The 12,174-nt window shown below is 43.7% G+C and overlaps 1 protein-coding gene across 1 annotated transcript in view; it reads right to left on the minus strand.

The window, feature by feature from the left end:
- NAA30 (N-alpha-acetyltransferase 30, NatC catalytic subunit) overlaps positions 1-12,174 on the minus strand; it is an 834,104-nt gene that overhangs the window by 731,440 nt on the left and 90,490 nt on the right. The gene's annotated exons all lie outside the window — the stretch shown is intronic.

Raw genomic sequence — 12,174 nt, forward strand, 5'->3', positions numbered from 1 at the left:
TTTTCTTTTTCTTTTTTCAGAGACAGGGAGTGGCGGCTGGGGTGGGGTAGTGATGGGGGTTTCACCATGTTGCTCAGGCTGGTCTCAAACTCCTGTCCTCAAGCGTTCCTCCCACCTCATCTTCCCCAAGAGCTGGGATTACAGGTGTGAGCCACCACACCTGGCCTAAATTCTGCATTTCAATCACTCAGAATTACTTTATAAATTCCTTTAACGTGCTGTCCTCGCCCCTTCAAGGCTTTGCACTTGCTCATCCCTGTTTCTGAACCCTCTTTCCCCTCTTCTCTAGCACTCCCTAGTCATCCGCCCTCTCCTCCTAACTCTCCTCCTCCTTCCAGCTCAGTTAGTCCCCTCTGCCAGCCAGCTTTCTTTGACATCCTCCACTCTGAGTCTAGATAGGTTTCCCATACAACCCTCTATGTTTCCCTTATTAGAGCAAGTACACCTTATAATGCAATTGCTCCTTTGCCTATCTTAGGTCCTCATAAAAGTATAAACCCCTTAAAGTGTCCTGTTTTTCATATTCCTTGACACATGCCAGATACTTTTTAAAATGTGAAATAAGTGAATAAATGAAAATATTAAAACAGTTAATGTCTATGCTAAAAGTCATAAGTAACTCAAAGCTTTCAAACAATTGATTCTGCTTCCCCTCAAGGCACAATGGGATTGGCCTTGATGCAGGGGACGTCAGGGAACCGCACTCTGCACGGCCATCAGGACTCAGACCCCTGTTTCATGCTCTGCTTCTCAGTTGGACTTCTGGCTTCCATCGTGAACCGCATGAGGCTTTGGGAGGGCTCTCCGCAGGATAATTTCTGCTGTGTCTTTCTGCTTCTTTGCACCTCCTGTCTCTTCTGTAATTAGTGGTCTCTGTTATTTGGTCATAGGGAATGCTTTTCTTTGTAAGTGCTCACTCAGCTTCTGAGAGCCTTGGAAGAGTGTGTCTTGGAGTCTCCCGGGTCATTTGATTTTGAATTCCCAGAAATTGTTATTGTAAGCTGCTCTTTTCTTGGAGCATAAATAACTGTCCCAGTTCTCATACTTCCTACTCTGCCTTCAGGCAGTGTCCCAAGGATGTGCTTCCACTCACACCCAAGTAGTCCTAGAATGACTTCTCAAATGACAAAAAAGCAGCAGAAGATGCTCTGGTTTCTGTTTTGCATTACTTTCCTACATGGAGGCCTTCTGATCTTTTTGGAAGCATGCTGATTCAACTGCTCATGCATGCAGATCCAATTCCTGCAGACTGGCAAGATCACTCTGCATCTTTAACCCATTCCATTGACGAAATAATAGTTTCCCTTCTCAGTTTAAAAACGTGAAATAAGTAAATAAATGAAAATATTAGAACAGTTAATGTCTATGCTGAAAGTCATAAGTAACTCAAAGCTTTTTTTTTTTAAACTAAAAACAAAGTTTTTTGTCTTCAGAGAAGTCCTCACCTAGCTTTCATGTCATCAGTGGGTAAAACTGGCTATCTTTTGCTCTTCCTCATGTTCTAATCAATGTACTGATTAGTGTGCTTTGGATGTCACATAAATAGATACATGTTGGCCGGGCTGGTCTCGAACTCCTGATCTCAGATGGTCTTCTCGCTGCCTCAGCCTCCCAAAGTGCTGGGATGATAGGCTTAAGCCACCGTGCCTGGCCAGAAATATAGAATTCTTAACCCCCATTATTTTGGATTGATCTCAGTACCCATAAACCCTTGTTGAAAAATCCTGCATTACTAATTTACCCACTTCTGAAGGTGCATTTGGTTTTTGGTTTAAAAAAAAAATTGCTCTTGTGTAGTTTATAAATATGCTTTTTCAAAATAAAAAAAAAACCATGTTTTCATTTCTGTAATTGTTGAAGAGTAGAGGATACAGTGTATCGATGCTCAACATTTAATGCAACTGCCTTTTTTTTTTTTTCCCCCTCCTTCTTTTTGAGACGGAGTTTTGTTCTTGTTGCCCAGGCTGGAGTGCAATAGCGCGATCTCGGCTCACCCCAACCTCCGCCTCCAGGGTTCAAATGATTCTCCTGCCTCAGTAGCTGGGATTACAGGTATGCGCCACCACACCTGGCTAATTTTGTATTTTTAGTAGAGATGGGGTTTCTCCATGTTGGTCAGGCTGGTCTCGAACTCCCAACTTCAGCTGATCCACCCGCCTTGGCCTCCCAAAGTGCTAGGATTACAGGCATAGCCACCGTGCCTGGCCAATGCAACTGCCTTCTAGAATGTCTTGTGTACTGCAGAGGCGGGACAATTAAAACTGGGCTTCCCACATGCCCTTGCAGTGAGGGTTCTGGACGTGAGCACAGTTCGGCCATTCATATATACTCATGTGGGATTCAGAAGGTGGCACTGAGACACAGCCTACGTTTTCTATTGCTTTTGCGGGCAAGCCTGGTCGGAGATACTTAGTTTCCCTGTGTGTAATCACTAGCGTTGTGTGTGTTGAAAGGCAGTGTTGGGGAGGCCATTTAATTTGTGTGGATTCTAGTAGGCACAGGCATGGTTCTGGTTGTAGCAGTTGCAGTAACTTCCTGACCATGGTGGCTTCTGAGAGTGGCAGGGGTGTCATGGTTCTGGAGCTGGGGACAAAAGCAGTAGCTTCCCATCTTGTTAGGGAGCTTCCTGGTTGCGGAAGGCCGCAGTTCTATTGGTGGCCAGGCTCTGCAGAGAAGTTTTGAGAGTCATCTTTGGGAAGGTTAAACCTAGAGTCTGTCTCTTCATCCCTCCTCGTAATTCTGTCAGCCATTTCATGCTTAAACTAGGTGGAATGGATGCTGTTTTTGGCAATAAATCCATGACCTATATACCATGGGAGTAGTTGTTTGCAATATTAAATATAGCTTCTGGTTGGAAAGATGTTTAGACAAGAAAAGTAGCTGTCTGAGAAGACAAGATTTAGACTTTTTCTTGATAGCTGCAGCTATGTAGGAGCCAAATCATGGCTCTTGCCACTTGGGGTGCATGTACAACTTTCTGTGACAGTAACAGCAATCGGATTTTGAGAGGTGAATGAAAGGCAGAACTCTAGGGGCCCTAACTTTCACATTCAACTTGAACTCACACTGAGACCTAAATTTATAATCCCGAGGGTCTAATTCTTCTGCCAAACCTTTCTAATGACGAATAGCCTCTCTCCATTCTCCACCTCTTTTTTCCCCCTTCCCATAGGAGTAAGGACTCCCACTCCACCCCCACATACACACGTGTGGGCAGGAGAAGGCCATTTGTAAAGAAACAGTGTCATGTAAACAACAAACTCAAGTTTCAAAGGAGAAAAGATAACAAAATCTGCAATAGAACATATGTTGGGGGAAAGGACAATTACTCCTCTATGACAAGCGCAAGAGGGAAAGTCACTCACATGGCAGGGAAAGGCTGACCATGAGAACAAGTCTAGGATTTAGCTAGTCACTCCTTTAGGCCAGGTCCTGTTTCTCTACAATGTTCCCTTTTTAAATTCCTTCCTTCCCTCTCCCCCTTCCCTTCCCTTCCCTTCCCTTCCCTTCCCTCCCCTCCCCTCCCCCTCCCCTCCCCTCCCCTCCCCTCCCCCCCCCCCCCCCCCCCCCCCCCCCCCCCCCCTCCCCTCCCCTCCCCTTCCCTCCCCTCCCCTCCCCCTCCCCTCTTCCCCTCCCCTTCCCCTTCCCCTCCCCTCCCCTTCCTCTCCTTCCCTTCCCTTCCCTTCCCTTCCCTTCCCTTCCTTCCCTCCCTTCCTTCCTGCTTTCTTTTTCTTTCTTTCACCAACTACCTGTCTGTCTATCCATTTTAAGATTGGGTAACACTTGCTCATGGTACAAAATTCAAAGCTAAAAAGGGCACAGAGTGAAAGCAAGTCTCCTGCTCCACCCCGAGGGCATTCCTATTTCCCTACCCAGAAGCAGGCTCTGTTGTTTCTCCCCTTGTTCATTTTCCCACTGGGGCTCCTCTCACCTCAGATCCTATGGAAGCATCCAAAATTGTGGGAAAGAATTCCAGATGAGAGGTGGAGTCTAGGAGGAGGAGGAGTGGTGACCACCAAGATTCCAGATCCACTAGGCTAGTGCCCAGCCCACGGTTGGATCCTCCAGCGTGGACAGGACAGTCTGTGGTTGCTCCCTGCAGCCACCTGACAACTGGGCAGTAGTGGGAGGGAGGCTGGTGCCTTTTTCTTTAGCACGGTTGTCTGTTTGGTTTTATTATGTTGTGTCCCCACTCCCGCCTCCAACTTTTCCTTCAGCTGCAAATCAGAGTGCCTATGGATGAATGTTTGTTTACATATGTCATGCCACTGTCCCTTCAGAACAAATGTGTGTATTTGAGGCAGGAGACTGTTTGGTTTTTAAACTAAGTGGAACTGCCAAACGCCCTCCACCCAGCTTGTGGACAGGTGCACTATTAGGAGTTTACATAAGAAAAATCTGTGCCAATTGTAACAGGTAGAGAAAGAGAGAGAGAGAGAGAGAGAGAGAGAGAAAACCTGAATAATCCTTTGGCAATTCTTAGTGTGACATAAGATTCACTTCCTTCTTAGCAATTCTGTGCCTCATGCCTCATTCCTGATAATTTTAGGGTCTGCTATGTCTTTTGCTATGAGAATTAGCATTAGCAGCTTTCAAAATGACTTACCAGTTAGCCCCTCCAGAAATCTTAGGACATTATTCTTTTCTTCTCCAAATTTCCCATCTCTAAGCCTTCTAATTCTCCTTCAAATTTCCATCTGTAAAGTTAATACAATCCAATAAGAAAATAATGTGCTCTTGAGACGTTGACATGCTCAGAGCCATTTTATCCTGCCCTTAAGCCTGGAAAGTTTGAATTTTCCTTGGGATAAAAAAGTAAGAAATAATAGAATAATTCACTGTACTGTAACAATTAAATCCAGCAATTTAACATTGCGCATTGGTAAATATAATGCTTGCAACAACCAAAAGTCTCCCACGTATTGACAGAAAAAACCAAAGTTATAAATCTAAACCTCCTATTCCGAACCACATTCCTAAATGTAAATAAGCATCCAAGCATGCTGCTACATATCTTTACAGAAGCAATTACAAACAAGTCTTATCAGTTGCTGCTAAGTCACCAACGCATACAATGCTTATCTGCTATGCCCTCTACTGGATAGAGTACACAAGGCAAGTCACATTATTTCCAATTAATTTTTGGCATCATCACTCTGCATCTGCTTTAGGAATGCAAGGCGTGAAATTTATAGTAGCAGGTTTAATATTCCATCCAGCCAAAATCATTTCGCTACAAGGACTTACCTTTGGTAAAATATTTTGGTTTTTTTTTTTTTTTTAAGTACATAGATTGCTTCTCCTCTTCTTGCAACCCACTGTCCAAACTCTCAAGCTGTCACAAAACTAAATACGTGGCAGGAATAATTTCATGCTGAGTAAAATGTGTTTAATTTCACATCTTGTAAGAATAATTACTTAGCATAATACCACTTAAAATGTATTTTTATCTGCAAATGCTAATGAAGCTACAAAAACCTGACTCATCTTTTGAAAGAATAAGGGTATTAAGGGTGCTTCGCCTCTACTCCCTCTTCTCCGTAGTGGCTGCCTGAAGAGAGAAACCCGGACTGGAGAAATAATCCCCAACTAGATCCTGCTGTCTTCAAGCTGGGTGTGAGCCCAGTGACTTTGAGGGGAATTTAATCCCACCGGCCTCTCAGGAGCCTCCCAAGGTACTGAAAACAGCTTCAGGCTCCCTGGGGCTGCCCAGTTCTCACCCAGGTCCACCTAGACAGCCACTAGGAGAAGGCTCAGACCCAGGGCCGAGAGCTACCTACCCTAACGACTGGGCTGGTGGCAGGCCTGTGGCCTTTGGCCTTAGGGCTTGTGTCTTTGATCATTGGTGCACCCAAGTCAGAAAGACCACTGTCCTATCTATTGTTTGTCTTGAGGCCTAAAGCAGTAGTTAACAAAGAATGACAAGGAGTAAGGGGGAAAAGGAGTGCCTTGCTTTAAAAACTAAAAAAAAGAAAAAAAGAAAAAAACCCAAAAACGAAAAACAAAAACCCTCTTTTATTCCTAGTTTTACAATTACAGAAAAGTTGCAAATAGTTCAGAAAGTTCTTATCTACCCTTCATCCAAATTCACTCACCTTAACATCTTACATAATGATCAAAACCAAGAAACTGGCACATTAGTGCAATACTATTAACCACACTATAGATTTAAATTCAGATTTCACCACTATTCCTAATAGTATTTTTCGTTGGGTGTGGTGGCTCATGCCTGTAATCCCAGCACTTTGGGAGGCTGAGGCAGGCGGATCAACTGAGGTCGAGAGTTCAAGACCAGCCTGGCCAACATGGAGAAACCCTGTCTCTACTAAAAATACAAAATCAGCTGGGTGTGTTGGCACATGCCTGTAATCCCAGCTACTCAGGAGGCTGAGGCAGGAGAATCGCTTGAACTCGGGAGGCGGAGGTTGTGGTGAGCTGAGATCACACCATTACACTCCAGCCTGGGCAACAGAGTGAGACTTTGTTTAAAAATAATAATAATAATGATAATAATAATAGTATTTTTCTGTCGTAGGATTGAATCCAGGATCCCATATTGCACATAGCTGTCATGTTTCTTTAGTTTCCTTAAATTCAGGACACTCTCTTGTCTTTCCTTGTTTTTCATAACCTTAACCTTAACATATTTGAAGAGTACTGGTCAGGTATTGTGTAGATGGTCTGTCAATTTGAATTTGTGAGATGTTTTCTCATGATTAAATTAAGGCCGGGTGTGGTGGCTCATGCCTGTAATCCTAGCACTTTAGGAGGCTGAGGCGAGTGGTCAGGAGTTCGAGACCAGCCTGGCTAACATGGTGAACCCCATCTCTATAAAAAATACAAAAATAGCTGGGCATGGTTGTGGGCACCTGTACTCCCAGTTACTCCGGAGGCTGAGGTACAAGAATCACTTGAACCTGGGAGGCGGAGTTTGCAGTGAGATGAGATTGCCCCATTGCACTCTGGTATGGGGGACAGAGTAAGACTCCGTCTCAAAAACAAACAAACAAAAAAACTAAATTGAGATTATATATTTTTGGCAAGAATACTACAGAAGCAATGATTCCCTTCATTGTTTTGTGGAAGCAGGGCCTGCTTTCTTAGCAGTGAAGCTAAGCAGGGGCATGGGATAAGAGCCTGAATGAGATCAACATCCCTCTAGAAATTTGAGTGGTGGCTTTAAGGAGAGTTAGGCACCAAGCTTAAGAGCAGGTGACACACTTTTATTACCTCTCGCCTCCTTTCTCTGTTACTATGAGTGGCAGTGGGAGAGGTGGGAATATTTCTTCGCCACAGATAGACAGCATGAATTTTTTTTAGTCCAATGTTGCTGTGACCAGCAGAAGGATAAAGGTAGCCAACGAAAGCCGAGAATTACTCATGTTGGTGTGAGAAAGAAGGTGGGGAGAGATGTGCCAAAATAAAAGTGTGGTCTAACGACCATTTTGGGGCCCGGTGAAGCCCTTTGTGGATTCAGCAGGGCTCCAGATAGCCCAAGAATGAGATGCAGACTTCTCAACAGGTGGGAAACTTGTTAACCTGGGTTGAGGGGGTAGTGGTAAACATTCGTAAGCAACACTTCTAACAGTGAGAAAGCAAGTTTGATTCCTTAGTTGGGTAGAATGTAGTAGTGGTGAACAAAGATCCTTGGGCAGATTTTTAGACTTGCATTTTGACTTTCTCCCCTTCTGGAATGGAAGCTCTGTCGGGGACAGGGCCCTTGGCTGGTTCCCCTCTGGAAACCTCGTATTCAGACCTGGTACATTGTAGCAGCTCAAAAAATGTTTATTGATTAAATGTATTTTTTTTTTTTTTTTTTTTTGGAGATGAAGTCTCGCTCTGTCACCCAGGGTGGAGTGCAGTGGCCCGATCTCAGCTCACTGCAAGCTCCGCCTCCCGGGTTTACGCCATTCTCCTGCCTCAGCCTCCCAAGTAGCTGGGACTACAGGCGCCTGCCACCACGCCTGGCTAGTTTTTTGTATTTTTTAGTAGAGATGGGGTTTCACCGTGTTAGCTAGGATGGTCTCGATCTCCTGACCTCGTGATCCGCCCGCCTCGGCCTCCCAAAGTGCTGGGATTATAGGCATGAGCCACTGCGCCCGGCCTGATTAAATGTATTAAACATAAGTGAATGGGCTGGGCATGGTGGCTCATGCTTGTAATCCCAGCACTTTTAGGAGGCTGAGGTGACAGGATTGCTTGAGTCCAGGAGTTCATGACCAGCCTGGGCAACATAGCAATACCTCACCTCTATTTTTAAAAAAAATAAAAAAAGAAGTGAATAAATCAGGTGCTCATTTACAAGACATACTCTTGGACGCTCCACTCATCCAAGCTCAGCGATCTATGACCCTATCCCCCAGGATGGTTTTGGAGGTCCAGCAGGGCCCCCGCACTCCGGACTGCAAGCTTTCTGCCCCGTGCCAGTCCTCGAAGCGCCTGCAGAAGCTGTGCTGGTAGGAGACTGTTCTTTGAGAAGTCCCTGGGGGTAGAATGCAGGGGAAGATAGACTAAGATCAAATATATAGATGGTAAAATCTAAGTTTGGGAAGAAGAGGAGATAATGTAGATGCCTGCTTCCAGATGGGCCATGGTTTGGGGAAACCAGTAGAAAGAGGGAAGAACGGTCATGGTAATGGGGCCTTATGAAAATGAATTGTGAACACATGATTTTTACTTGTGTGTGTGCATGCGTGTGCACAGATTGAGATGTGTTTTCCTTATTAATGGGACTGATTTCGTTTCTTCAACTGCTTAGTGCTTTTTGGTTACTCTCTTCTGATTCCCAGATGCTCATATAATGTAAATAATGTATTTATATTTATAATTATCATTGTAATTTAAATTGAATTATTTAAATTTTCCAGATGCATATTTAGTAAAGACGTTTTTAAACATGCTAGAGAGACAAGCAAAGTACCAGGAGGCTTCGAACATTTATTTTACTGAGTAGAAAGTAGAGAAGAACTGTTTTTACTGACATACTGATGAAAACAGCCAACATTACTTGCGGTTGGTCCATACCAGGCACTGTTCAATGCACTTTATAAATATTAACCTTTTTCATTCTTATAGCTGCATCATGAGGTAGTCTATTATATTTCTATTCTACAGAAAGGAAATTAAGGCAGCCAGAGCTTTATCACTATTTTTTATTTTTTTGAGATAAGGTCTCACTATATTGCCCAGGCTAGAGTGCAGTGGCACAAACACAGTTCACTGCAGCCTCAACCTCCCAGGCTCAAGCGATCCTCTCACCTCAGCCTTCTGAGTAGCTGGGACCACAGGCACACACCACCATGCTTGGGAATTTTTAAAAATTTTTTGTAGAGATGAAGTCTCAACTATGTTGCCCAGGCTGGTCTCAAACTCCTGGTCTCAAGTGATCCTCCCATCTCGGCCTCCCAAAGTGGTGGGATTACAGGCATCAATCACTGTGCTTGTCTTACATAGAACTTTAAAAAGTTACTCCAAGTCACAGAGCTAGGAAGTGGCAGAGCTGGGAGTGTGATCACTCTATACTATAGTGCTTCTGGTGCAATCCAGAAAAAGCCTCTGTTCCGGAAAGAACTTGGTTTCTGCTCTTTGCTCTTTTAGGGGCAAAATGAACACTCCAGACCCACATCCTTCCAAGTGCTTCTTCGAGCAAGCAATATGAACTAGAGTTGTCCCCTCTTTCTGGGAGGGAAGTCACAGTGACTTCCCACAGGAGATACACATGGCTATGGGAGCTTTAAGAGATGAGATGAAGGTGTTAAGGTGTTGACTTCATCCAGGTGCATTATAATAAAGAAGGAAAATAGAATCTCTATTGTATCCAAATTATAAGCAGGTCACATGTTTCACATGACAATATAAGCACAATTATTAAGGGATTTCATGGGATACCATAAAATAAAGTTCTAGTCTTGTACAGGTTCACACATTTTCTTGGTACAAATGAGCTCATGTACTTACCAGGTTTAGGCTCTTTAAATCAACTATTTATTTGTTCTGCAAGGGACAAGTGAAAGAGGAAAAGTTTTGTCCTAGTAAAAGCGAACCCTGTGAAATAGGTAATCTATATATCTTTATCAAATGCACAAAGTGCATGCAGCATGGTTTATGTAGTCACATCAGAAGGGGATTTTGGTTTCTTGAGGGGTACCAAACTTCTTTGCCTCCAAACATGAAGGGCCAAATTACTTCTTTTTTTTTATATTGTTGTGAGACAGAGTCTTGCTCTGTCGCCCAGGCTAGAGTGCAGTGGCGCGATCTCAGCTCACTGCAGCCTCCGCCTCCCGGGTTTAAGCAATTCTTCTGCCTCAGCCTTCCTAGTAGCTGGGATTACAGGCATCCACCATCTTGCCTGGCTAATTTTTGTATTTTTAGTTGAGACGAGGTTTCATCTTGGCCAGGCTGGTCTCTAACTCCTGATCTCGTCATCCACCCGCCTCAGCCTCCCAAAGTGCTGGGATTACAGGAGTGAGCTACCACGCCCAGCAGGGCCAAATTACTTCTAATTCTGAGAGTAAATGAAGGAAATTTAGGTGAAGCAATTCAGTGGATAACAAATCTCACCAAGATCGTTATAATAACAGCTATTATTACTATTTTTACTACGGTATATATTTTCACAAATCATACATATAAACCAAGAGTCAAATTTGGGAGAAATCATTGTCACTTACACATTGAATACGGTAAGGTTCATATATAGGATATCAGACACTTAGGTCTTCAAAGAGGTTTCTGCGTTGTGGACATTTAACTTTTTTTTTTTTTTTTTTTTTTTTTTTGAGATGGAGTTTTGCTCTTGTTGCCCAGGCTGGAGTGCAATGGTGCGATCTCAGCTCACTGCAACCTCTGCCTCCCGGGTTCAAGCGATTCTCCTGCCTCAGTCTCCCAAGTAGCTGAGATTACAGGTGTGTGCCACAACATCTGGCTAATTTTGTATTTTTAGTAGAGATGGGGTTTCACCACATTAGCCAGGCTGGTCTTGAACTCCTGACCTCAGGTGATCCGCCTGCCTCGGCCTACCAAAGTGCTGGGATTACAGGTGTGAGCCACCACACCCGGCCTGACATTTAACATTTTTTAAAAAGTGGCTGAACCAAATAGAAGAATCATGAATACCAGTGGTAGGTGGGGTCCGCTTCTGGGAGGTAAAGTCTAATTTCAGTGGAGCTGGGACATATTTCTTTCTCCAAAATATAGAAATATGATTGTGTTTTGATGTCTACTTAAGAGGGGTAACAATATATAAACTAGTGCAACATTTTTCAAATTGAGCTTCTAGCTGCTGATTCAGCTGGAATATAATTTATGCTAATAAGTTCCTGGATTTCAAAGTGACTTTTTTCTTGTCACACTAAAACCTTTTAATTTGGGTATATATTCCTAAGCCCAGAAAGGGCAGGGAAATTTTCAGTCAAAAGCCAGGGATATAACTATCCCCGTCTAAAAGGAAAGGGGAAAAAATTTACATTCTGGAGAGTTGAAGGAGAGAGGGAAAGTTCAATGTATAGCTTTTCATTTCCTGCAACATAGTTGATTTCATACACCATTTACCCCTAGACAAGTTTATGCTAATTTTAAAATGGCTGCATTGAGGACTTTAATGTGCCAGAGAGTTGATGGTGGAATATAGCTGGTTTCATGTAATTGGAACTGGAATAGGGAAATTGTACCAGGTTGAGCCAAGAAGCTGTGTCCTAGTCTCACTGCAGTTACTACCTAGCCGTGTGACATTAATCAAGTCATTTGTTTAGTATAGATGTCAGTTTCTTCATTTACTAAACTAGATTAGTTGTGATAGTTAACACTGGATGATCCTTTACTAACCCTTTTGATGTTCTCTGTTTTGGTTTTTTTTTTTTTTTTTTTTTTTTTTTTTTTTGGAGACAGAGTCTTGCTCTGCCCAGGCTGGAGTGCAGTGGGTGCGATCTTGGCTCACTTGCAACCTCTGCTTCCCAGGTTCAAGCAAAACTTCAGCCTCAGCCTCCTGAGTGTGCCTCAGGTTCAGATTAAAGGTGTGCACCACTACGCCCAGCTAATTTTTGGTTTTAGTAGAGATGGAGTTTTGCCATGTTGCCCAGGCTGGTCTCAAATTCCTGACCTCAAGTGATCCACCTGCCGCAGCCTCTCAAAGTGCTGGGATTATAGGTGTGAGCCACGGCGCCTGGTCTGGTGTTA

This window comes from Macaca thibetana, chromosome 7 (genome assembly GCF_024542745.1).
Source record: "Macaca thibetana thibetana isolate TM-01 chromosome 7, ASM2454274v1, whole genome shotgun sequence".
Classification (NCBI taxonomy): domain Eukaryota; kingdom Metazoa; phylum Chordata; class Mammalia; order Primates; family Cercopithecidae; genus Macaca; species Macaca thibetana.